This window comes from Eumetopias jubatus, unplaced genomic scaffold, assembly GCF_037043125.1.
Source record: "Eumetopias jubatus isolate StellerSeaLion01/CBP00866 unplaced genomic scaffold, mEumJub1_p1.0 scaffold_2, whole genome shotgun sequence".
Lineage (NCBI taxonomy): Eukaryota > Metazoa > Chordata > Mammalia > Carnivora > Otariidae > Eumetopias > Eumetopias jubatus.
Genome location: NW_028274808.1, coordinates 78,059,234 through 78,086,369, shown reverse-complemented (window position 1 = coordinate 78,086,369; position 27,136 = coordinate 78,059,234).

Here is a 27,136-nt window from a genome sequence, read left to right as displayed (position 1 = left end):
CAATCCAGCTGCCATTGTTTTAGTATTCCTAATGTCACTGGGAGGAAAAAAAAAATCACTAAACTTCTGATTGATGTCCTAAAACAATATTAGCCATATTCTCATATTGTCCTTGGTAAACACTCAGATATATTTCACCCACCTGCCATTTCTTACCTTCGGTACCTCCCAAGCCCTCTAAATAATTCCTGAGCTTCTCAGACTTGGCAGATAATTTTCCCTCTTAGAGATCATCATGGGAGAATTCCATTCCCCGCTTGCCCTCATCATCAACACACATTTTATGAGGATTCAACCATTTTCACTGCCTTTCCTCAAGGCTTGGACCTTTTCAAGTCTTGTGACCACCCTTTATCATGAACACATCTTGGCCTGTCTCCTTTAAAAATATGTTTTTCTAAAGATTCCCTTTCTCTTCTCTATTTCTGTATTACTCCCTGCATTCTATAAATATGGTCAAATCTCTTGCATCTTAAAAAACAAAACACCCCCCCCAATTTACATCCCTTTTTAGTGCTCTCATTCTCCTCTCAGTAAGCTCCTCTATGTGCTGGCTCCACTTCCTTATTTTGCATTCATTTTCAGGATCTACTCTACAATTTCACTATAAGCAATTTGGGCAAAGGTCACCAATAGTCTCATTTCTCAACGTCTAATGGAAATTGTCAGTGTTTAATTGACTACATCCTTGTTTTTGAATTTCTGAATATTTGAACTTGTTTTATACTTCTTTCTCTGGCTTCTGGGATATTTCACATTCTTAGTTTTCTTCCTTTACTTCCTTCTTTTTCAGCATTGTTGCTTGCTGTTCCTCCTTCTGCTCTTTGCACATTAATGCCTTTCTCATCTTTAACCAGGACTTTGCTTAAAACAAAACCTCTGTTCCCAAAATACTGGCTGGATGGATCTTGGGTCTGACTTCTGGATTGATGCTGATATTCCTGGATTCACAAAAATGTGAAGAAAGATATTTTACATTGTGTGGAGCAGTGATTTTTCAACCCAGAATCCTGGGAAAGATATCATTTCTAGGTACCATATCTTGGAATCTTGTAACTGGGCTTGGAACAGGGAGGGAGACACTAGGGCCTCTAGATCTACTTTGAAAAATGCTTCAAATATTCTAATTATATATTATCTATAAAACAACAATTCATACTAAGTTTTAAATTTCAAATAACATTTAAAAAAGAATTTGGGCCTCCTGGGTGCCTCAGTCATTAAGTGGCTGCTCAAGTTGTGATCCTGGGGTCCTGGGATCCAGCCCCATGTCTGGCTCCCTGTTCGGCAGGAGCCTGCTTCTCCCTCTCTCACTCTCCCTGCTTGTGTTCTCTCTCTAGCTGTCTCCCTCTCTCGGTCAAATAAATAAATAAAATCTTAAAAAAAAAAAGACTGGATTTTTATGTTTAACAAAAGTAGGTGTGGATTTCAAAGCCTTGAGAAAGAAATATCTATTTTCTATCACATAGACAAGCTTTTTTAAAGAACCTCATTGGTAAACCAATTGTTAAATAGATAGGGGATTTTTTAAAAATTGTTTTGATACAAGTCTAGTAATTCAAAAAGAAAAGTAGTAGTACTTTTAGTCATGCAACAAAACAGTATTAATCCTGATTGGAATCCAAGATTAGAAAGCAGTCTTATGTTCAACTGGTTTTCATAATATCATTTGTTAAAACAAAATTCCCCATGTAAAGGGACTTTTACATGTTCTCCAGTGCTTCTCAGATACTAAAACTGACCGAAGAAAGTGTCAACCACCCTGAACATGGTCCCTGAAGATTCTGTTATAATCCCTGACCTAAAAAATTCAGAGTTCTAATGTTATTATTCTTCAGTAGTCTCCTCAATTCTGACTAACCTTACGTGTTCTTATTTTCTGTCCACACGGGAGAGCACATTTTAACAGTGACTCCAGGATTATTGTGATTAAACTTTTATACTTTAAAGCAGCTCTAATTCAGGTGGTTTTTTAGAGCAATTACAACAACAGCATTCCAACAAAAACTCTTGGTGAAGAGATAAAGGAGAAGATTGAAGTAAAGGACATAAATAGTAGAAAGAAGTACACATTATGATGTGTTTCTTAATTGGGTTAAATATTTATAGTGGCTGACAATGTAACTCAAACTCCACATGTTACAACAGTATTATTCCAAGAGGACTCAAATAACACTTTGTTTTTAAAGTCATTATGCTTGAATTTCCTCTTTTGGCATTGCTACCTGCATTGGTGAAAGCTTTCTTAACCAGCAGAATTTCAGAACAGAACTAATTCTCAGTTATCTGCACTAATGGAGAGAATAAGAAGAATATAAAACAAAATAATGCTAGCAAAAGTAACATTGTGTAAAAAGGAATTAGTAATTCAAAATGGATCAAAATGCGCCCAAATACAGGTATAAAGATATAATACTGTCAGAAGGAAATAGGTGTAAATCTTCATGAATTTGAATTAGGCAATAATTTCTTAAATATGGCACCAAAAGCACAAACATCAAAACTAAGTATGGATTAACTGGATTTCATAAAAATTTTGTGCATCAAAGGACACTATCAAGGAAGTGGAAAGACAACCCACAGAATGAAAGAAAATCTTTGCAAATCATTTATCTGATAAGGATCTAGTATTCAGATATATAAAGAATTTTTACAACTTAACAATAAAAAGACAACCCAAAAAGTATTTGAATAGATATTTCTCCACAGTAAATATACAAATGGTCAATAAGTATATGAAAAGATGTTCAGCATTAGTAGTCATTAGGGAAATACCAATCAAAACCACAATGAAATACCACTTAATGCCTGCTAAAATAGCTATTTATGGTTTTTAGAAAGGAAAATAACAAAAGTTGGTGAGCATGTGGAGAAATTGGGCCCCTCACACATTGCTGGTGGGAATATAAAATGGTGCAGCTACTGTGGAAAACAACTTGACAGTTCTTCAAAGAGTTAAACATAAAGTTACCATGTGTATACCAGTAATTCCACTACTAGATCTATGCCCAAGAGAACTGAAAAAATATGTTCACACAAAAACTTGTACACAAATATTCATAGCAACATTATTCATAATAGCCGAAATGTGGAACAATCCAAATGTCCAACAAATGATGAATGGATGAACAATATGTGGTATATCCGTATAATGGATTATGGTTCAACAATAAAAGAAATGAAACACTGATACATGCACCAACATGGATGAACCTTGAAAAGATTATGCTAAATGAAAGAAGCCAGTCTCTAAAGGTCATATATGGTATGATTCCATTTGTATTAACTGACTAGAAGAGGGAAATCCACAGAGACACAAAGTAGATTTGTGATTGATTACCTGCAGATATTGGGCAAGGGGGGAATGGACTATGTGTGGTTTCTTTTCAGGGTAATAAAAATGTTCTGGAATTAGATAGCGGTGATGGTTACACAATATTGTGAATATACTGTAAATCATTGAATGGTATACTTTTAAAAGGTTAAAATGGTGAACTTATGCTATATAAGTTTTTAACAATAAAAAAAACCTTAAGTAATTTGAATGTTGTCTTGATCCAGCTTTAGAACTCACAAATAAGCACACACACATTTAAACAGATATTTTTGGTTTGCCCTTGGCAAAACAATTCACCAAAGGAAGTCATTGTTGATAAACCACAATGGTAGACAAGCTGTAAGTACTCTTTTCCAATTAAGAGTTTCATCAGGAAAATAGACACTATTCTAGATATTAGAAGCAGAAAGGGAATTAATATAAGGAGTGTAGTGTTTTTAAAAATACTGAAAAGACTGGAGTGAAGACATAGAAAGAACAACACTAGCTCTCTAGCTTCCCACTCATTTTGATTGAATTAGTAAGTTGCTCAGGACACCCAGGTTAGGAACTGTGGCTAACTTCTATCAAATAACCCAGCTGTGGGGCGCCTGGGTGGCTCAGTTGGTTAAGTGACTGCCTTTGGCTCAGGTCGTCCTGGGATTAAGCCCTGTATCAGGCTCCCTGCTCCTCAAGGAGCCTGCTTCTCCTGGAGCCTGCTTCTCCCTCTCCCTCTGCCTGCAACTCCACCTGCTTGTGCTCTCTCTCTCTCTGTCAAATAGATAAATAAAATCTTTAATGTTTTTTTTTAAAAATGCCCCAGTTGTCTGAATACTCAGGGAGGCAATTCTCTGGGGGCAATGCCTGGGGGCTGCTGAAAAATCTCCAGTTTTCAAAGGCCAATGCTTCTGCCCAGAGTTGAACAACTCTATTTGACAGACTGTAAATTGCAACTAGAATCGTAGAGGCAAATGTAGTTATTTAGAAGTTTCAGGTCTTGTAAGAGGGGAGAACATAGAACGAAGTGGGGCTACGTTATAACTGGAAAAAAAAATCCAGTACATTTTCCCAAGAGTTAGCTATAGTTAAAATATTTAAATCCTCACAAGTTTCATTATCTGATTGGCAGATGTTAACCCCAACTTATGTGGCTGCTATTTTTTCTCACAAGAGCTTTGGAATTAATACAGATTATTGAGGTCTATGGACTATATTTTGGGCAGGTTTTCCTTTTATCAGTTCTCATTCTTTCATAGGAAGTTCTGCTTTCTTCACAGCAATAAACCACCAAATCATCAAAGTAGGTAGATGCTTTAAAAGACAAAAACTGAAATGAAAGCAACATCTCTTTGGTTCATTTCAAGCCTGCTATGTAAGGTTTTTTCTTTTCTTGATCATAATTGTTCTCAATCTAATTTTCTGAAATAACCTGACTAACCTGGATTATATTGAAACCTGATATTGGGAAGAAAAACAGATATATGTGGAAGAGATGGGGTTTGGATCATTATTCCAATTGTTATAAGTTATATGAATTTCCTAAGATGAATTTAGGTTTGGGAAGCTTTAGCTTCAGATTAACTAAAGAGTTAATATTTTCATCATCTTCTTAAAAAGCATGTTTCATAAAGTCAACTTACAGTACCTTAATAACTTAAAAACTAATAAAATCATCCCTTCACAACAGATATTAGAAGGCAGAATCATATTATTAATAGATTTTAGACAAAATGGGACATAATTCTTTTGAGTTACAAACTGAGTAAAGCTAATATGATTTCTGCATGAGTACTTTTGACATTATAACCTAATTATATTATTCCCCTTATATTTGAAATAGAATGTTTCTAGATTAATTTTGGATAAACTTATAAAGGAAGAGTGGGCTCCAGTTTACTTAGGTCAAAAACAATAAAATCAAGAAAATTACCTGCTTTGAACTCTGTATACCTTTAAATCAGCATGAGTGCTAGATAATACTTAGATTTTTATTTTAGTCTCTTTGAAAAATCTAAGATAATATTCTGGCCCTTTTCCTGCACAGAATGACCTCATCATTGGCTCATAAAGTAGGTGAAATAATGCTAATAATTCATGGAAGCTATTTTAATATAAATTTGAGTTGGAAAACATATTAGGTAAGTATATTTATTTTCTCTAAACATGTAAGAGAAATCTTGCAACATAGCAGTAGTATTATTAATGTACTATTTGTTTTCATTGCAGACTCTCTTGGTTTCCCATAATAAGGTTAAATTTACAAAAGCAAAACTTAAATAAAGAAAATTTTTGGAAATATAACATATGAGAGTTACCTCAAAATGTTTCATTAATTAGAACATTCCACTAATAATTATCCACCACTGAAATAAAATAAAAATTTGAAAAAAAAATTTAAATTTTTTTAATTAAAAAAAGAAAAGAAAAATTTGAAAAAGTCTATGTGAAAGTTCAAAATATAGAGAGCTAATTCTTGTACCCAACCAAAGAATGTTTAATCTCTATCATGTGAGTTTCTCTAGGGCTGGAATTTTAAATATTTTATTCATTGTATCCCAGCTTAGTTCAATAAAAATGTGTTGAATAAATTGTAAGGTATAAACATTGTTAATGGTTACAGTATCAACGAAGATATATCATTTCAAAGCAAGATGGCAGAGGAGTAGGAGACCTAAATTTCATCTGGTCCCAGGAATTCAGCTAGATAGTTATCAAACCATTCAGAACACCTTCAAACTCAACAGGAGATCAAAGAAAAGAATAGCAGCAACTCTCTGAACAGAAAAGGGACCACTTTCTGGAAAGTAGAACGTGCAGAGAAGTGAATCTGAGGCGATATTCAGGAGGATAGATGGCGGAGAGGGAGCGTCCGTCAGCTGCAACTGGCAAGTGATAGAGCAGCAGAGCACAAAATCAGAACTTTTAGAAGTCTGCTCTGCTGAGGGATGTTGCTCCAGTGGCTAAGCGGGGGGGTGGAACTCTCACTGGGACAATATGGTCTCAGGACCCAAGACCGGGGGTGCCTGAGTGCAGCAGGGCTCCCAGGTATTGGAGCAGGGAAGCTTGCTGTAGAGACGGAGCCCAGGAGTGGGCTCTCAGCTTGAGGTTGCCATAAACCATGATCCGCAGTACAGTCGGGCCACTGCTTTCCCAGCAGGGACCCAACGGGCAGCAGATCCAGGGAGACTCCCCTTCCTCCCCCTGGAGGAGTGGCGTAAGAGCTTACTGCAGGAATCTGCTGAGTTTGGAAACTCCAAAGGCGGTCAGGTGCCAGAGATAGAAACACTGGGTCATAGGCTGGGTGAGCACGGAGTGCAGCCGGAGACCAGGGAGACGGGAGTGATTGACTGCTTTTCTCTCAGGGCACACTGAGGAGTGGGGCTCGAGCTCTTGGCTCCTCCAGGACCAGAGATTGGGAGGCCACCATTTTCATTCTTGTCCACCAAAGCCGTACCGAAAGATTGCAGGGGACAAAAGCTACCAAGAGCAAGCCTGAGCAGAATACTTAGCCTGGCCCCTGGCAAGGGTGGGGCAATTCCGCCTCCGGCAAAGCCATTGGAGAATCATTGCAACAGGCCCCTCCCCCAGAAGATCAGCAAGAACAGCCAGCCAAGACCAAGTTTATGGATCAATGAGAATGGCAAAACCGCAGCGCTAAGGGAATACTGCAAATAGAATTCATGGTTTTTTCCCATGATGTTTTAGTCTTTCAAAGTTAATTTTTTAAATTTTATTTTTTTCTTTTTCTATTTTTTTAGTTGAATTTTTCTTCTTTCCTTTTTCATCCAACATATTATCAATTCCTTTTTTAAAATATTTTTTAATTTTTCATTTTTACAGTCATATTCTATCTCTTCATTGTATTTAACCTTATTTTATATATATATAAAACATATATATGTAACTTTTATATATATATATATAAAAACATATAAAGTTTTAAAATTTTGGGGTACAGTTTCTTCTAATAGACCAAAATATATCCTAAATCTAGTGTATGACATTATCCTGGTCTCCCACCTGATTACATTCTCTCTTTTTTTTTAATTCTTTTTCATTCTTTTTTCAACCAACTTCTTATCTTATCAATTACGATTTTAAAATCTTTTTTAATTTTCATCTTTATAATCATAGTCCATCCCTTCATCGTATTTTCCCTTATTTTTGTATGTATATAAGGTTTTCTTTCTTTAAAATTTTATGAGGCAGTTCCTTCTAACAGACCAAAATACACCCAAAATCTAGTGTGTGCCTCTGTTATTTTCACCACCCTGATGATATTTTTTTTTTCCTTTATTTATCCACCGCCCCCACCCCCAGTTTCAGGTATCTTCTGATTTGTTTGATGCATATTTTTCTGGGGTCATGGTGACTCTTTTAACTTTTTTTTTTTTTTTTAGCATTTTTTTCTCTAATTCAACTATTCTCCTCTGGACAAAATGACAAGATGTAAAAACTCACCTCAAAAAAAGAACAAGAGGCAGTACCAACTGCCAGGGACCTAATCAATACATTAGTAAGATGTCGAAACTAGAGTTCAGAATCATGATTTTAAAGATACTAGCTGGGCTTCAAAAAAGCATAGAAGATACTAGAGAATCCCTTTCTGGAAAATAAAAGAACTAAAATCTAACCAGGTTGAAATCAAAAAGGCTGTTAATGAGGGGCAATCAAAAATGGAGGCTCTAACTGCTAGGATAAATGAGGCAGAAGAGAGAATTAGTGATATAGAAGACCAAATGATGGAAAATAAAGAAGTTGAGAAAAAGAGAGATAAACAACTACTGGATCATGAGGGCAGAATTCGAGAGATACGTGATACCATAAAGCAAACCATATTAGAATAATTGGGATCCCAGAAGAAGAAGAAAGAGAGAGAGGGGCAGAGGGTATATTGGAGCAAATTATAACAGAGAACTATCCTAATTTGGGGAAGGAAACAGGCAACAAAATCCAGGAGGCACAGAGAACACCCCTCAAAATCAATAAAAATAGGTCAACACCCCAACATCTAATAGTAAAACTCACAGGTCTCAGAGACAAATAGAAAATCCTGAAAGCAGCTCAGGACAAGAGGTCTGTAACCTACAATGGTAGAAACATTAGATTGGCAGCAGACCTATCCACAGAGACCTGGCAGGCCAGAAAGGACTGGCATGATATCTTCAGAGCACCAAATGAGAAAAATATGCAGCCAAGAATACAATATCCAGCTAGGCTGTCATTGAAAATAGAAGGAGAGATAGAAAGTTTCCACGACAAACAAAAACTAAAGAATTTGCAAACACCCAACCAGCCCTACAAGAAATATTGAAAGGGGTCCTCTAAGCAGAGAGCCTAAAAGTAACACAGACCAGAAAGGAACAGAGACGAAACAACAGATGTTGGCGGGGATGTGGAGAAAGGAGAACCCTCTTGCACTGTTGGTGGAAATGTAAGCTGGTGCAGCCACTCTGGAAAACAGTATGGAGGTTCTTCAAAAAGTTGAAAATAGAGCTACCATACGATCCAGCAATTGCACTATTGGGTATTTACCCCAAAGATACAAATGTAGGGATCCAAAGGAGTACGTGCATCCCAATGTTTATAGCAGCAATGTCCACAAGAGCCAAACTACAGAAAGAACCAAGATGTCCATCAACAGATGAATGGATAAAGAAGATGTGGTATATATATACAATGGAATATTATACAGCCATCAAAAAGAATGAAATCTTGCCATTTGCAACGACATGGTTGGAACTGGAGGGTATTATGCTGAGCGAAATAAGTCAATCAGAGAAAGACATGTATCATATGACCTCACTGATAGGAGGAATTCTTAATCTCAGGAAACAAACTGAGGGTTGCTAGAGTGGTAGGGGGTGGGAGGGATGGGATGGCTGGGTGATAGACATTGAGGAGGGTATGTGCTATGGTGAGCGCTGTGAATTGTGCAAGACTGTTGAATCACAGATCTGTACCTCCAAAACAAATAATACATTGTATGTAAAAAAAAAAAAAAAGAAGAAGAAGATAGCTGGAAGGGAAGAATGAAGGGGGGGAAATTGGTGGGGGAGACAAACCATGAGAGACTTTGGACTTTGAGAAACAAACTGAGGGTTCTAGAGGGGAGGGGGTGGGGGGATGGGTTAGCCTGGTGATGGGTATTAAAGAGGGCACGTTCTGCATGGAGCACTGGGTGTTATACAAAAACAATGAATCATGGAACACTACATCAAAAACTAATGATGTAACGTATGGTGATTAACATAACATAATAAAAAAAAGAAAGGAACAGAGACAATATACAGTAACAGGCACCTTACAGGCAATACAATGGCACTAAATTCATGTTTTTCAATAGTTACCCTGAATATAAATGGGCTAAATGCCCCAATCAAAAGACACAGAGTATCAGATTGCATAAAAAAAAAAAAAAAACATTATATGCTGTCTGCAAGATACTCATTTTAGACCCACGGACACCCCCAGGTTTAAAGTGAGGGGGTGGAAAACCACTTACCATGCTAATGGACATCAAAAGAAAGCTGGGTGGCAATTATGTCAGACAAATTAGATTTTAAACAAAAGACTATAACAAGAGATGAGGAAGGAAACTTTATCATACTCAAAGGGTCATCCAACAAGATCTAACAATTGTAAATATCTATGCCCCTAACATGGGAGCAACCAATTATATAAGCCAATTAATAACAAAATAAAGGAAACACATCGACAACAATACAATAATAGTAGGGAACTTTAACACCCTCCTCACTGAAATGGACAGATCATCTAAGCAAAAGATGAACAGGGAAATAAAGGCTTAATTGACAAACTGGACCAGATGGACTTCACAGATATATTCAGAACATTCAATTCCAAAGCGACAGAAAACACCTTCTCTCTAGTGCCCATGGAACATTCTCCAGAATAGATCACATCCTTGGTCACTATCAGGTCTCAACCAGTACCAAAAGATTGGGATCATTCCCTGCATATTTTTGGGCCATAATTTTTTGAAACTAGAACTCAATTACAAGAGGAAAGTCGGAAAGAACTCAAATACATGGAGGCTAAAAAGCATCCTACTAAAGAATGAATGGGCCAATCAGGAAATTAAAGAAGAATTTAAAAAATTCATGGAAACCAATGAAAATGAAAACACAACAATTCAAAATCTTTGGGATGCAGCAAAGGCGGTCCTAAGAGGAAAGTATATAGCAATACAAGCCTTTCTCAAGAAACAAGAAAGGTCTCAAATACACAACCTAACTCTACACCTAAAGGATCTGCTGAAAGAACAGCAAATAAAGCCTAAACCCCGCAGGAGAAGAGAAATAATAATCAGAGCAGAAATCAATGAACTAGAAACCAAAAGAACAGTAGAACAGATCAACAAAACTAGAAGCTGGGTCTTTAAAAGAATAAATAGGATTGATAAAGCCCTGGCCAGACTTATCAAAAAGAAAAGAGAAAGGACCCAAATAAATAAAATCATGAATGAAAGAGAAGAGATCATAACCAACACCCAAGAAATACAACATATTATAAGCAACTCTAGGCTAGCAAATTAGATAGTCTGGAAGAAATGGATGCATTCCTAGAAATGTATCAACTACCAAAACTGAACCAGGAAGAAACAGAAAACCTGAACAGACCCATAATCACTAATGAAATTGAAGCAGTAATAAAAAATTTCCCAACAAACAAGAGCCCAGGGCCAGATGGTTTCCCAGGAAATTCAACCAAACATTTAAAGAAGAATAGGTATTATTTCTATTTATTAATTAATAGAATTAATTAATATTTTAATAGGTGTTAATTAATTAATACTTTAATAGGTATTAAAGAATTAATACCTATTTTTCTGAAGCTGTTTCAAAGAATAGAAATGGAAGGAAAACTTCCAAACTCATTTTATGAGGCCACCATTACCTTGATCCCAAAACCAAAGATTCCATCAAAAAGGAGAACTACAGACCAATATCCCTGATGAACACGGATGCAAAAATTCTCACCAAAATACTAGCTAATAGGATCCAACAGTACATTAAAAGGATTATTCACCAAGACCAAGTGGGATTTATTCCTGGGCTGCAAGGTTGGTTCAACATCCACAAATCAATCAATGTGATACAATACATTAATAAAAGAAAGAACAAGAATCATATGATCCTCTCAATAGATGCAGAAAAAGCATTTGACAAAGTACAGCATCCTTCCTTGATTAAAACTCTTCATAGTGTGGGATAGAGGGTACATACCACAATATCATAAAAGCCATCTCTGAAAAACCCACAGCGAATATCATTCTCAATGGGGAAAAACTGAGAACTTTCCCCTATGGTCAGGAACATGGCAGGGATGTCCACTATCACCACTGCTATTCAACAGGTATTAGAAGTCCTAGCCACAGAAATCAGACCAAAAAAGAGGCATCTGAATAGGCAATGAAGTCAAACTCTCACTCTTTGCCGATGATATGATACCTTATGTGGAAAACTCAAATGACTCCACCCCAAAACTGCTAGAATTCATACAGGATATAAAATCAGTGCACAGAAATCAGTGGCATTCCTATACACCAACAACAAGACAGAAGAAAGAGAAATTAAAGAGTCGATCCCATTTACAATTACACCCAAAACTATAAGATACATAAGAATAAATCTAACCAAAGAGGCAAAGGATCTGTACTCAGAAAACTATAGAATACTCATGAAAGAAATTGAGGAAGACACAAAGAAATGGAAAAAATTTCCATGCTCATGGATTGGAAGAACATATATTGTGAAAATGTCTATGCTACCTAGAGCAATCTACACATTCAATGCAATCCCTATCAAAATACCATCCACTTTTTTCAAAGAAAGGGAACAAATAATCCTAAAATTGAAATGGAACCAGAAAAGACCCCAAATAGCCCGAGTAATGTTGAAATACAAAAGCAAAGCCAGTGGCATCACAATTCCAGACTTCAAGCTCTATTACAAAGCTGTCATCATCAAGACAGTATGGTACTGGCACAAAAACAGACACAAAGATCAATGGAACAGAATATAGAGCCCAGAAATGGTCCCTCAACTCTATGGTCACCTTATCTTCGACAAAGCAGGAAAGAATGTCCAATGGAAAAAAGACAGTCTCTTCAACAAATGGTGTTGGGAAAATTGGACAGCCACGTGCAGAAGAATGAAATGGACCATTTCCTTACACCACACACAAAAATAGACTCAAAATGGTTGAAAGACCAAAATGTGAGCCAGGAGTCCATCAAAATCCTAAAGGAGAACACAGGCAGCAACCTCTTCGACCTCAGCCGCAGCCACTTCTTCCTAGAAACATCACCAAAGGCAAGGGAAGCAAGGGCAAAAATGAACTATTGGGACTTCATCAAAATAAAAAAGCTTTTGCACAGCAAAGCAAACAGTCAACAAAACCAAAGACAACCGACAGAATGGGAGAAGATATTTGCAAATGACATATCAGATAAAGGGCTAGTATCCAAAATCTATAAAGAACTTATCAAACTCAACACCCAAAGAACAAATGATCCAATCAAGAAATGGGCAGAAGACATGAACAGACATTTCTGCAAGGAAGACATCCACATGGCCAACAGACACATGAAAAAGTGCTCAACATCGCTCGGCATCAGGGAAATCCAAATCAAAACCTCAATGAGATACCACATCATACCAGTCAGAATGGCTAAAATTAACAAGTCAGGAAATGACGGATGTTGGGGAGGATATGGAGAAAGGGGAACCCTCTACACTGTCGGTGGGAATGCAAGCTGGTGCGGCCACACTGGAAAACAGTATGGAGTTTCCTCAAAAAGTTGAAAATAGAGCTACCATACAACCCAGCAATTGCACTACTGGGTATTTACCCTAAAGATACAAATGTAGTGATCCAAAGGGGCACATGCACCACAATGTTTATAGTAGCAATGTCCACAATAGCCAAACTATGGAAAGAGCCAAGATGTCCATCAACAGATGAATAGATAAAGAAGAAGTGGTATATATATACAACGGAATATTATGCAGCAATCAAAAAATGAAATCTTGCCATTTGCAATGATGTGGTTGGAACTAGAGGGTATTATGCTAAGTGAAATAAGTCAATCAGAGAAAGGCAAATATCATATGATCTTACTGATATGAGAAATTTGAGAAACAAGATGGAGGATCATAGGGGAAGGGAGGGAAAAATGAAACAAGATGAAACCAGAGAGGGAGACAAACCATAAGAGAATCTTAATCTCAGGAAACAAACTGAGGGTTGCTGGAGTGGAGCGGGGTGGGAAGGATGGGGTGGCTGGGTGATGGACACTGGTGAGGGTATGCACTATGTTGAGCGCTGTGAATTGTGTAAGACTGATGAATCACAGACCTGTAACCCTGAAACAAATAATACATTATATGTTAATAAAACAATTGAAATGTGCAAGCATAGCCAGTAGTAAAAATTTAAAAAAATATATCATTTCAAGATCAAAATGATGTTTCTTGTTAAGTATAGCAAATTAGCATACTTTAGCCTTCCTGTCGATGATAGTCTTGCCTACTTTTACTTTACATTGGTCATAACACTTCTTTCTAAAACACAGAATTTGTCTTAATAAACATTATAGGTTATTATCTCTTTAAATAATATGCACTATTTCCCCCTTTCTGAAGTAGTCTTAATTATTATGGGGGAAAACAGGTTACTACAAAAGTAAGTAAACAAACATTTAATAAATATATCCCCTTTGAACATGAATGAGTCACTAAGAATCATTATTAATATCAATTCCTTTCAAAGATTTTGCTCAATAAATTAGTGACTAGTTCCTTCAGGCTTGTGTGAGCCTGTGCCCTCCTGGTGAGGAATCTGGACCAGGAGAATTCTTACCTTCTGTCAACCCCTACCGTTGGAAGGGAACAATTTTAAAATCAAAAGACCTTAGAATTCAAACACATTCATGACGATTTAAAAACAGTCATTAAATCTGACTACCTAACGAGCACACAAACAAAAATAATTTGACAGGCAGGAATAGACAATGGAATTATTAAATATTAGCCTGTCTTTTAGAAAGATGGGTTGAAAATAATGTTTTGTCAACTTTTAGCATTAGATAAAATAAAACTCGTTTTTTTTCTACTTGAATTTGCCATAAATACCCCTGCATACCTTACAGTATTTTCACCAGTGTTGTTTATGAACCAGCCTCAAAATTGAGAAGAGGAGCACGGCTCCTTATTAAGAAAGAGTAGAGAGAATGCCAAGAAAGGCTGAGAGTCACAGAAGTCAGTAGGGAGAGATTTTTAAGAAAAAGTGCTTTCGGCAGTACCAAGTAGATACTGAGATACCAAACAAAGGAAGAACCGAAAAGTGCCCTTGTGCCATTAGTGTCATTGCTGAGAACCAAAGTAGAGTAGTTTTCAGTGTAATCGAGGATTAGTGAAAGCCAGATGACTGAATTAAAGAGTGGGAGGTGAGAAAGGAGAGAAAGCAAGGATCAAAAACAGTTTGTGAATGACAATGAAAGGAGACAGATAGAAAGTAATTATGGCCCCAAGTTTCTTTGACCCTTCCTCACCGAGAGTTGAGGTATATGTCCCAATCCCTAGAATTTTTCACTCTGTGAATGCCTAACAAAAAAGGCTGTGCCCATTTCCAGAAGTGGGTCTTAAGAAAATGGCAACTTCTTAAGAATATAAAGACCATTTGTTTCTTGGAAAATAGGTGCCATTATCTTTAAACTTCTATAGATTTTTCCACAAACCTCATTGGGGTTCACCCCACTAGGCAGAATCTACAACCAAGCATCTATTTGAGGTAAACCCTTCTCTAACACCAATTAAGGAGACACCATGTTTCTTGGAATATAGTCACCATTCTGTGAGGAAGCCCACACCAACTGTGAAGAAGCCCGTGTGGAAAAGAACCAACAGATAACACCAGTTTTCCAGCCATTTGGGAAGAAATCCTGGAAGTGGCTCGAGCTCCAGTCGAGCTTCCCTAGCTGATATGGCGTGGGTAAGAGGCAAATTGTTCTCACTGAGCCCTGACCAAATTGTAGACTTGTGAACAAAGTAAATGACTGCTGTTGTGTATGCCAGTAAGTTTTGGGCTGTTTCGTTAGGCACTAATAGATAATTAATGCAGATGTTTGTGCTGGAAGTGATACACTGCTATAACAAAAATCTGTGACCTTGACTTCCAGAAGTTGGAAGGGCACTGAGAGGTCTGTCTGTTTGTGGAAGTAGAAAATTTAAGGAGAGTATTATTAAAAACCTCAAGGGATGAGGAGAATGTTAGCGAACATCTAAAAGACTTCATAATGTTATTGGTGGAGGTTTAAAATAAGGAAAATATCATTTAAAGCTGGTAGAAAATGGATTTTTATTATATAGTGACAGAAATTTGGTAACACTGTCCCCTGAAGAAATGTGGAAATAGGAACACATCTACTGAATTCAATTATCTCGTGAAAAGGATTTTCCAAGTAAAGTGTTAAAGGTCCTCCCTCACTTCCTCTAGCTGTTTGTTATCAAATTAAAGAGGAGAAAGATGAGCTAAGAAGGGAACTGTTGAGTTTTTGAGGAAAGTTTAGAGGAAATATAAATGATTCAGGATCTGCTAGGCTCAAAAATAAAAATGTCTTATTGCCAGACTCTCTGGATGACAAAATATTCTTAAATTAAAATACGGCTTCTACAAAAAGGTCAAATCCATGGCAGGCCTATAAGACCCTTTGCTAAGACATTATGAAGATTTAAGGCAATGACTTATAGAGCCTATCATACAGACAAAAGACTTTCTAAAGATGTTAAAGGCATGCTTTCACAGACCCTCTCCATTAAGTAATGGGGCTTCTAAGAAAATTAAGGACAGAGCCCCTCAGTAATCCCAGTAGAACAGGGTTTATCTCAAAGATATTTTTGGTTGTAGCTTTCGTCTAGTGGAGTGAACCCCAATAAGGTTTATAGAAAATCTACACAGGTTTAAAGATAATTATTCTGGAAGAAGCACTGCTGGCTTGAACTATAATGGACAGAGGCAGTACAAAAGGAAGACACTTTTAGAGCCCCAACTTATGCCTTCCTATGGGCAAGGAGAGCTGAGAAAAAGATTCAGTTGCAAACTCTGTTTTACTATGGGGAAGGCAGAATGATTCAAAGGACAAGACCCAAATCCTGGAGGATGGAACTAAGCCACAGAAAATCATACACAGGGAGCAGGATTGGAAACTGGCAATAAGGAACTGACAACACATGCCCAGAGAGTTTAGCAATTGCTATGGACCAGCCAGTGTTGCATCCATTTTCATCCTTTTTGAATGCGGGTACCTACTGTGGCTATCTGATGCTCATCCCACCATCATATGTTTGTTGTATGGGTGGGGAAAATAACCTGTCTCTTTAGTTCACAGGTCTTCAGTTCTAAAGAACATATGCCCGAGGAACATTATTTAAGACCTGATACCTATAACATGATCCTGAAGCTCAAGCCTGAGCCCGAGCCTGATCCTTAATGGGAGGAGACTTGGGAGTCTCGTGGGAGTCTCTAAAGGAAGGGAGTGGAGGGGTGTTGGGAGGATGAGCATATCTTGCACATGGGAAGAATAAAAATTAATTTGTGGCCATGGGTGGACTATGGCAGTTTTAAATGCTGCCTCTAACATATTTTGACACTCTTCTATGAAGAGGTGGAGTCTCTGCTTTTTTGCCTTAATCTGGGTCTGCCTGACCAATATAATATGGCACTGTGTCAGCTTCTGAGCAGAGACCTTAAGAAACTAGCAGGTTCACGCTAGTGAACCTTGGAACCTTGGAACGCTGCACCATGTTGTGAAGAAGCTCAAGCAGCATATGGAGAACCCCAAGAGGAAAAAATTGAAACCCTGGGCCCACAAAACCCAGAAAACCTGAAAGTCAACATATGTTTTTTCCTCTTCCTTACCACAAATATTGTTAATATATTTTCAGAAAAATTAGTAATTTTATCATACATACAAAAATGTATAAAATGCACACATACAGGAACTAGGTATCTACACCTCAACTTAAAAAATAGATAAAAAATACAGAGCACCGTATTGCTTTCCATAATACATTCTATTCTCTCATTTTAAAGATCACTAATATGAAGTACCCACTTTTCACTGAAGTTTTAATATTCACGCATGTATTCCTATGTAATATATATTTACTTTCTCTAATTTTATACTTTATAATAATATATTATGCATCTTCTGTAATGTGGTATTTTTGTTCAAATAATTTGAGATCTTTCAATGTTGCTTTGGGCAGCTGTATTTTATTTGTATTACAGTTTTGTAATAAACACTTTTTATACTCTGTCAATATTTGTTAGTAGTCTTTAATTCTTGATTTTGGTCCCCAAGAGATCAGATTGGTGGTTGCCAGAGGTGAAGGGTGGGAATGGAGAAATTGAGTGAAGGTGGTCAAAGGTACAAAATTCCAGTTATAAGATGAATAAGTCTAGAGCACCTGGGTGGCTCAGTCAATTAAGCATCTGCCTTCGGCTCAGGTCATGATCCCAGGGTCCTGGGATTGAGCACCACATCAGGCTCCTGCTCAGTAGGGAATCTGCTTGTCCCTCTCTCTTTGCCCCTCCCCGCAGGCTCATTCTCGCTCTCTCTCTCATTCACTCTCTCTCAAACGAATAAATAAAATCTTAAAAAAAAAAAGATGAGTAAGTTCTGGAAATGTAATGTACAACATGATGACTATAACTAACAATTACTGCATTATATATTTGAGAAGTTGCTAAGAGAGTAGATCTTAAAAGTTCTCTTCACAAGAAAAAAGATGTGTGACTAATGTGAGGTAATGGATGTGAACTAGATTTATTGTGGTGATCATTTCACAATATATATATATATATCAAATCATGTTCTACATCTAAATTAGTACAATGTAATATGTTAATTAAACATCAATGAAAGTGGAAAAAATGAAAAAAATTTAATCTCCTGCTATTGTTTTGGATTTTTCAGTTTCTTTTTTGTATTACTTTCATTATTTGTTTTTTATATTTTATGATAAGTAATTAAGGTCCTTTATCTTATTTTTAATAATATTAACATATTACATATTAATTTTTGTTTAGCATATGTATGATATATCTTTGTTTAACACTTTTCATTGTTTTACATGTGCCTCAAACAGATTACAGCTGGATTTTTTTATACAATTTCATATTCTCTGGATTATAAAAGATCATTTTAATTCTGCATATTTATTAAAAATACTTTTATATTTGATCTCATTTACTAAAAAAATTGTCATTTTTTCATATGGTGTTACACTGTATAACTATGCTATTATAACAACTGTTGTTTCCTGTTTTTACAATTATAAGCAGTATTATGTGTTCTTGTACACATATTCTTGTAGATATGTGCCTTTGGGACTAGAAATACTAGATGATAAGGTATATACTTGTTTAATATACAGAGTAATTTTAACCTTGTTTGCAAAATGGAACCAAATTATGTCTTCATTAGTAGTATATTAGAGCCTGTTTCTCCTTCTCCTCACCAGTATACACAGTATCAGGCTTTTTAACTTTTGACAGTCCAGATGGGTGAAATAACATCTGGAGTCATTGTGGTTTTTAATGTGCATATTTTTGATTACTGAGGAAATTTAACAGCTTCTCCTGGGTCATTCTTGTCTCCTCTTAAGGGAAATGCTTTTTCACATCTTCTATCCATTTCTTTTCCTCTTTGGCTGTTGATCTTTTCTTACTGATTCATAGGAATTTTTAATATTTTTTATTAATTAGTTTTCAGTTGTATATGTTTATCTTTTTCCAGTTTTTGTCTTGTATTTGTGTTCATGCTATGGCATCTTATGATGATCGAAAGTACTTAGGTTAATGTATTTAAATATATTGTTCTTTTCCTTTGGTTTTTATTGTCTTTTGTATCTTTTTTTAAGATTTTATTTATTTGAGAGAGAGAGCATGAGTGGGGGAGAGGGGTAGAAGAAGACGGAGAGGGAGAGTGAGAAGCAGACTCCCCACTGAGCAGGGAGCCCGATGTGGGACTCAATCCCAGAACCCTGGGATCATGACCTGAACTGAAGGCAAATGCTTAGCTGACTGAGCCACCCAGGTGCCCCACTGTCTTTGGTGTCTTAAGAAATTTTGTACCACTTCAAAAATATGAAAAAATTCTTCTGTATCTTTTTCTAAAACTTTTATAGATTAGCTTTTTATGTTACATGTTTAATTCACTTGGAATTGATTTTTGTGTGGTGTGATATAGGATTTCTTTTCCAATAGATGTAATCAATGTTTCACCATCATTTATTTAGTACTCCAAACTTTCACAGGGATATTCGTCCCATCTTTGCATTCAAAAGTACTTATGCAAGCTTCATTATGAATTAAATTTTCACAGGTGCATGAATATAGCCCTGGATTCTTTACTTTGTTCCACTTTCAATTGACTAACTGTGAACTGCCATCAACCTGTCTTAATATAATTTTATGATATCTTGATTTCATAGGGAAGGACCCACCCCCACCTCAGAGATAAATTTTGAAAACCTCTTTTTTAAAGATTTATTTTTATTTATTTTTATTTTATTTATTTATATATTTTTTTCTTTATTTTCTTTATTTGAAAGAGAGAGAACACATGAGGGGGAGGGGCAGAAGGAGAGAATCTTCGAGCAGACTCCCCACTGAGCACAGAGCCCTATACCGGGCTCAATCTCACAACCCATGAGATTATGACCTGAGTTGAAACCAAGAGTTGGAGCTCAACCAACTGAGTCACCCAGGTGCCTTGGAAATCTCTTATAGAGAATATGTAAAAAAAAAAAAAAAAAAAAAATCTTATTGAAATTTTGATTGCAAACTTATTGAATAAAAAAATTTTAGCAGAATTTATATGTTCTTGTCTGCATAAATGCCATATTTCTTGGTTTATTTAGATATTCTCTATTGTCTTTCAATAACATTTTATAATATTATCTACAAAGAGCTTGCTCATCTTTTGTATTTTAGTTTTAAAATATTTTATGTATTTACTTATAATGTAAATGTTACCTGTTTACAATAAGATTTCAACTGAAAAACAAAAGTTCACAATCATAAGTGTAAAACTCAATTAATTATGGCACAAAGAATACATCCATGTAACCAACAAACAGATCTTTAAAAAGAACATCATCAGAAACCCAGAAGATTCCAGCATGATGCTTCTGGTCTCAGTATTTCCTGCCCCAAGAAGTACGACTATCCTGTCTAATTCATAAATTAATTTACTTCTTGTTCTTTTTAAGTTTATTTCAACAGAATCATACAATATGTGACTGGCTTCTTTAACTCAGCATTATATTTGTGAAATCCATCAATGTAGCGTTAGCTTACTCATTTTCACTGTCATATGGTATTATACTATAGTAACATTCCACCATTTACTTTTCAATTCTAATATAGATGTGTAGTTTGGAGTTTTTGGCTAGTATGATTATGAACCTTTTTTATACATCCTGGTGCACATATATTCATATTTCTATTGGTATACACTTTTTAGATCTAGAATTTTATTTTACCCTATTTAAAAGCTAGTAAGTTAGTTTCATGAATGCTGGCAGGAGACACAAGACTCCTAGGTTAGAGACAAAAACATACTACTCACAGCACAACAAATGGCATGAGTATCAATATATTTGTGCCAGTTTTCTTCCCCTGCCCCAAGTTTATTGGGATGAAGCAGGAGACTAAGATAGAAGTCTGTACAGATGTGTACCATGTTAAATAGAACTTGTTATAGCAAGCCTCTTTTTCTTCTTCTAGATCAGGCACAATCTTTCAAGATGTTATGATTAAATATAATGTTGACTTTATGTCATTATTGTTTGTATTATTGTTATTGTTGCAGTATATTTTATTTATTTTTTCAAATATTTTATTTATTCACTTAGAGAGAGAGAAAGAGAGTGCAACATTCATGAGTGGGGGGGACAGAGGGAGAAGGGGGAGAGAGAGAATCTCAAGCATACTCCACCAGGAGCACAGAGCTCGATGCAGGGCTTGATCTCACAACCCTGAGATCATAACCTGAGCCAAAATCAAGAGTCCAACGCTTAACCAACTGAACCACCCAGGCACTCCTGCAGTATATTTTAAATATAACATTGCCCACAGATTTTAAGTGTGAAGATCGATGAATTTTGATAAATGTATACAGACCAAGTAAGTCCTTGTGGTAGACATGATTCTAAGATGGGCTTCGAGTTTCCTAGTCTCTAAGACACACATGCTAACTACATAATCCCCTCCTATTGAGTGTGGACAAAATCTATGAATACGATATCATTCCCTTCATTATGTTATGTCATATAGCAAAATAGATTTTGCAGGTATTAATGTTCCTAATCAATTGACTTTGATCAAAAGGAAGATTACTCTGTGTGGGACTAACCTAACCAGGTTGCCATAAAAGAAACAAAAAGCATGAACTGACACTTCTCCAGGAGAAAATAATCAAACATGTTGAAAACTGCCTGTGGAGGAGAACACATGGCTAGGACCTGAGGCCAAATTTTAGGCATTGAGAGTGATTTCTGGCTGGAATTCAGTAAGACACGGGGAACTTAGTTCTATAGGGGCAAGAAACTGAATTCTTTCAACAATTCACAGGAACTTGCAAGAAGACTTGGAGCTTCGGATGACATCTCAGTCCCAGCTGACATCTTGACTTCAGCCTTGTGGGATCCAGAACAGAGGACCCAGTTACCATGCCCAGACTTCTGACCTACAGAAACTGTGAGGTAATAAATAGATGTGTAAGCACTAAGTCTATGGTAACTTGTTATGCAGCAATAGAAGACTATTACATTCTCTCATTCCTTTTTCCAGTTAATTCCCTCCCCCTAGAGGCTGTTCTGATTTCCATGACCAAATCGTAGTTTTGCCTTTCCTAGAATTTCATAAAAATTTTCATATAAATAAAATCTTTTGTGTCTGAAATCTTTTATTCACGTTTTTGTGTGTATCAGTAGTTTGTACTTTGTATTGCTAAGTATTTTCTTAAATTATTTCTATTAATACATAAGTATTATTTATCTGTTGCTAAATATTTTATTATTATATAATATAGTTCAATTTGATTATTCACCTGGTTTTGGATGTTTGGGTAGTTTTCAGCTTGGGGATAATATGAATAAAGCTGCTATTTTGAACATTCTTGGCCACAAATCTTATGTGGATTTTTGTTTCATTTCTTTGGAGTAAGTACCTAGAGTAGAATTGCTGAGTAATAGGGCAAGTGGATGTGTGTAAGATATTGCCAAATTGTTTTCCAAAGGATTATATTATTTTTCACTCCCACCAACAATGTATAATCTTGCCAATTCCTCTACATCTTGCCAACACTTATTATTGCGTCTTTTTAATAGACTCTGGAGTAATTTGAATCCTGGCATTTATGCTTAGTGTATGACCTTGAGCAAGTTATTCTCTGTGCCTCAGTCTTACTGATTGTAAATTGAGAATAATATTAGTACCTGATCCATAGGCTTGTTTTGACGACTAAATGAATTTATATATATAAAGTCCTTAGAATTGTGCTTGGTACATGCACCCCGATGTTTATTGCAGCAATGTCCACAATAGCCAAACTATGGAAAGAGCCAAGATGTCCATCGACAGATGAATGGATAAAGAAGATGTGGTGTATATATACAATGGAATATTATGCAGTCACCAAAAGGAATGAAATCTTGCCATTTGCAATGATGTGGAGGGTATTATGCTGAGCGAAATAAGTCAATCAGAGAAAGACATGTATCATATGATCTCACTGATATGAGGAATTCTTAATCTCAGGAAACAAACTGAGGGTTGCTAGAGTGGTAGGGGGTGGGAGGGATGGGGTGGCTGGGTGATAGACATTGGGGAGGGTATGTGCTATGGTGAACGTTGTGACTTGCATAAGACTGTTGAATCTCAGACCTGTACCTCTGAAACAAATAATACATTATATGTTAAAAAAAAAAAGATAGCAGGAAGCGAAGAATGAAGGGGGGGAAATTGGAGGGGGAGACGAACCATGAGAGACTATGGACTCTGAGAAACAAACTGAGGGTTCTAGAGGGGAGGGGGGTGGGGGGATGGGTTAGCCTGGTGATGGGTATTAAAGAGGGCATGTACTAAATGGAGCACTGGGTGTTATACACAAATAATGACTCATGGAACACTACATCAAAAACTAATGATGTAATCTACGGTGATTAACATAACATAATAAAATAAAATAAAATATTGAAAATAAAAAAATAACTGTGCTTGCCATCTCATATTATATAAATAAAAATTATTGTTAAAATTTTTGCACTTGTATTCATGAAAAATACTGCTCTATAATTTTCCTTACTTCTACTCATCTTTTGGAGTTTTTCTGACTCTAAAATTAGGACTAGCATATATTAATTTTTTCTACTATTTCATAAACTTAATAGAATATTAGAACATATTTTATTGTTGACAAAACTCAACAATAAAACTGTGTGAGAATGGTGTTAGATTTTAGAAAGATGTTTAACTGCCGATAATATTTTTTGTTATGTGAAAATTCTAATTTTCCATTTCTTCTGGCATAAGATCAGCAAATAATATTTTTCCACAAATTTATCAATTTTATCAAATTATTCATATTTATTGGCTATTTTTTCCAATAAGCCTTTAAATTTTGGGTTGCATTTATAAGTATGAACTCAATTATTTTCTAATATTGTTTGTGGTTTGTTTTTTTTATTACTTAATTAGTTTTGCCATCATTTTATCTGATCTTAGTATGTTCAGCAACTCAGCTCTTAACTTTGTTGATTTGCCCCATTATATGTTTATTTTCCTTGTCATTTCCTTGTAGCTTATCATTTGCTCTTTTTTCTATTCTTGGCAAGATAATTCTTTTCTTTTTTTTAACTTTTTAATCTGAATGTGTTATTCTTTAATTTTCAGCCATTCTTTTAAAAATGTCAGTATATAAATCTAAATTTACATTTCGCTTTATGCCATTCTTAGCTGCATACCAAAGGTTTCGATATAAAGAGCTCTCACCAAAACTTAGCAATATTTAACTATTGCTACATATTTACTTATTTCCGCTATTATTTATTATTTAATATGTGTTACACATACATGGATTTTTTAAAAATTCCAGTATAGGCATCTTTTCTGGTCATCTTTTTGTTATTGAATTTTAACAAATGATTTTCTACATTATTTGAGAAAATAGTATCTCTAGTCTCTTTATTTTGATAATATGGTGAGTTTCACTGTTATTTGTCAAATTCTGGAACATTTACTGAGACTGATTACCTAGGTTATGTTCAGTTTTTCTAAATATAACATACGTGTTTAGGAAAAAAAGTGCACCTTTATTTGCTGAATACAATATTTTATATGTCTGTTGGTTAAGCTTGCTGCTAGTCAAATTCTTCAAAATCGTATACCCTTACTGATATTTTTGTTAGCTTTGTCTATCAATTATTAAACATTAATTATTCTATTCTCCTGTCATAAATTGTGAATAAATATAGTACTAAAAATACTTATGAAAATTGATAACTCTGTCAAGTTCAGCTTCTAATCTAGGCCTTTTTTCATACGTTTTGAGATTATATCATTAGCTGTATACAATTAGATCTCTCTGGTAGTGAATCTATTACCAATATATGGTGATCTTCATCACTAGTAAAAGTGTTACTTTTTTTTCTGTTACTTGTATAATTACATAATCTTTTGGTTAGTATTTGTCTGTTGTAACTTTTTAATGTTTTATCTTCAATAATTGGATATTTAAATTTTTTATTTTTTATTTTTTTGTTTCAGGTTTTTATTTAAATTCTAGCTAGTTAATATATATGGTAAAATTAGTTTCAGGAGAGAATTTAGAGTTTCATCACTTACATATAACACCCAGTGCTCATCACAAGAGCCCTCCTTAATACCCATCACCTATTTAGCCCATCCCCCCCACCTCCTCTCCAGCAACCCTCAGTTTGTTCTCTATTGTGAAGAGTCTCCTATGGTTTGCCTCCCTCTTTTTTTCTTCCTTCCCCTATGTTCATCTGTTTTGTTTCTTAAATTCTACATATGAGTGAAATCATATGGTATTTGTCTTTCTCTGACATTTTCTCTTTTTTTAAGATTTTATTTATTTATTTGACAGAGAAAGACACAGTAAGAGAGGGAACAGAAGCAGGGGGAGTGGGAGAGGGAGAAGCAGGCTTCCCATGGAGCAGGGAGCCCGTTGCAGGGCTCGATCCCAGGACCCTGGGATCATGACCTGAGCTGAAGGCAGACGCTTAATGACTGAGCCACCCAGGCACCCCCTCTGACATTTTCGCTTACATAATACTCTCTAGTTCTAACCACATTGTTGCAAATGTCAAGATTTCATTCTTTTTGATGTCTGAGTAATATTCCATTGTGCATCTATACCATATCTTTATTCATCAGTCAATGGACATTTGGGCTCTTTCCATAATTTGGTTATTGTTGATAATACTGCTATAAACAATGGAGTGCAGGGTATTTTTATATTTTAAGGGTTTCTTTAGTAAAGGGCACTTAGCTAAATTAAAAAAAAAATAAATCTGACCATCCTTGTCTTTTAGGTGAAGACTTTAGTCCATTTATATTGTTATTACTTTTTATTTCTACCCTCCTACTTTGTGCTTTTCATTTTGTCTTTCCATAATTGAGGAAGTTTCTTTTTGAATAGTATCATTTTTCTATTTTCGTTATCTCTTTATAGATAATGAATACATCTCTCTGAGCTACTTTTTGAATAACTTTTGATTTCTCATCCAATTCCTTAATTCTCTCTTCAGCTGAGTTGAATATGTAACTTTTAACCTATCCATTAGGTTTAAAATTATGATTATTGTTTTTATGTATAGGAGCTCTTTCTGATTTTTGTTCTCAAATTTTCTCTGTAAATTTTATATATTCTTGTTCTTTGTTTACATACTTAATCTTCTTTTTTAGTCATTAAAATATATTAATATATTTTACTGACTCACAATTTAAATATCACTGTGGGTTTGATGCTCCTATTGTTTTTGCTGACCCTTACATATGGAGTCAGGTTTTCTTGTTTTGTTTGACTTTTAACTCTGAACTCATGTTTCTTGGAACATTTTGTTTGTAGAATTATCTGAGGTCTGGCCTAAGGTGCATTCTCTAAAGGGGAACTGAGTTTGTTTCTGCTTGTTCCTGGGAGCCCCACCAATCTGGGTTCACATTATGTGAGTTGGCATGAATTTGTGCTATAACCTCACATGATGAGATGTTGTGACATCTCAAGGGAGAATTTTTATGTTCTTTTAGCAACAAGGGAGGAAAGATTCCTTGCTGGTCCCTTCACCTGGGCACCTGACACTGAGCATATAACCCTTTGAAGCTCCAGCTTTATGTAGGAAAGTTCTAATAGACTCCATATTTTTGTCTGGATCTAGGCTGCATATTACGTCTCTCACACATGCTGTATCTATTGAAACTTAAACTCAAGGTCACTAGGGTTTTGCAAGTATCTTCAGAGTGGCTTAGACACTGGCTTACTTCCTAGAGTTTCTGCTTTCCCTCACTTTTTGGCCTCTGTTGATTCCAACCTTTTTTGCCACTTCAGTTGTATACTAAAATTTGATCTTTAAAAAAAATTGTTTTTTAAACTTTTGTTCAGAATATTAGTAATCTTCTAAAGCAGGCTTTTTCAGAGTGTCCTGTTTGCCATACTACTAGAAGTAGAAAACATTAAATTGTTTTAGCATTTATATAATCTGTCCC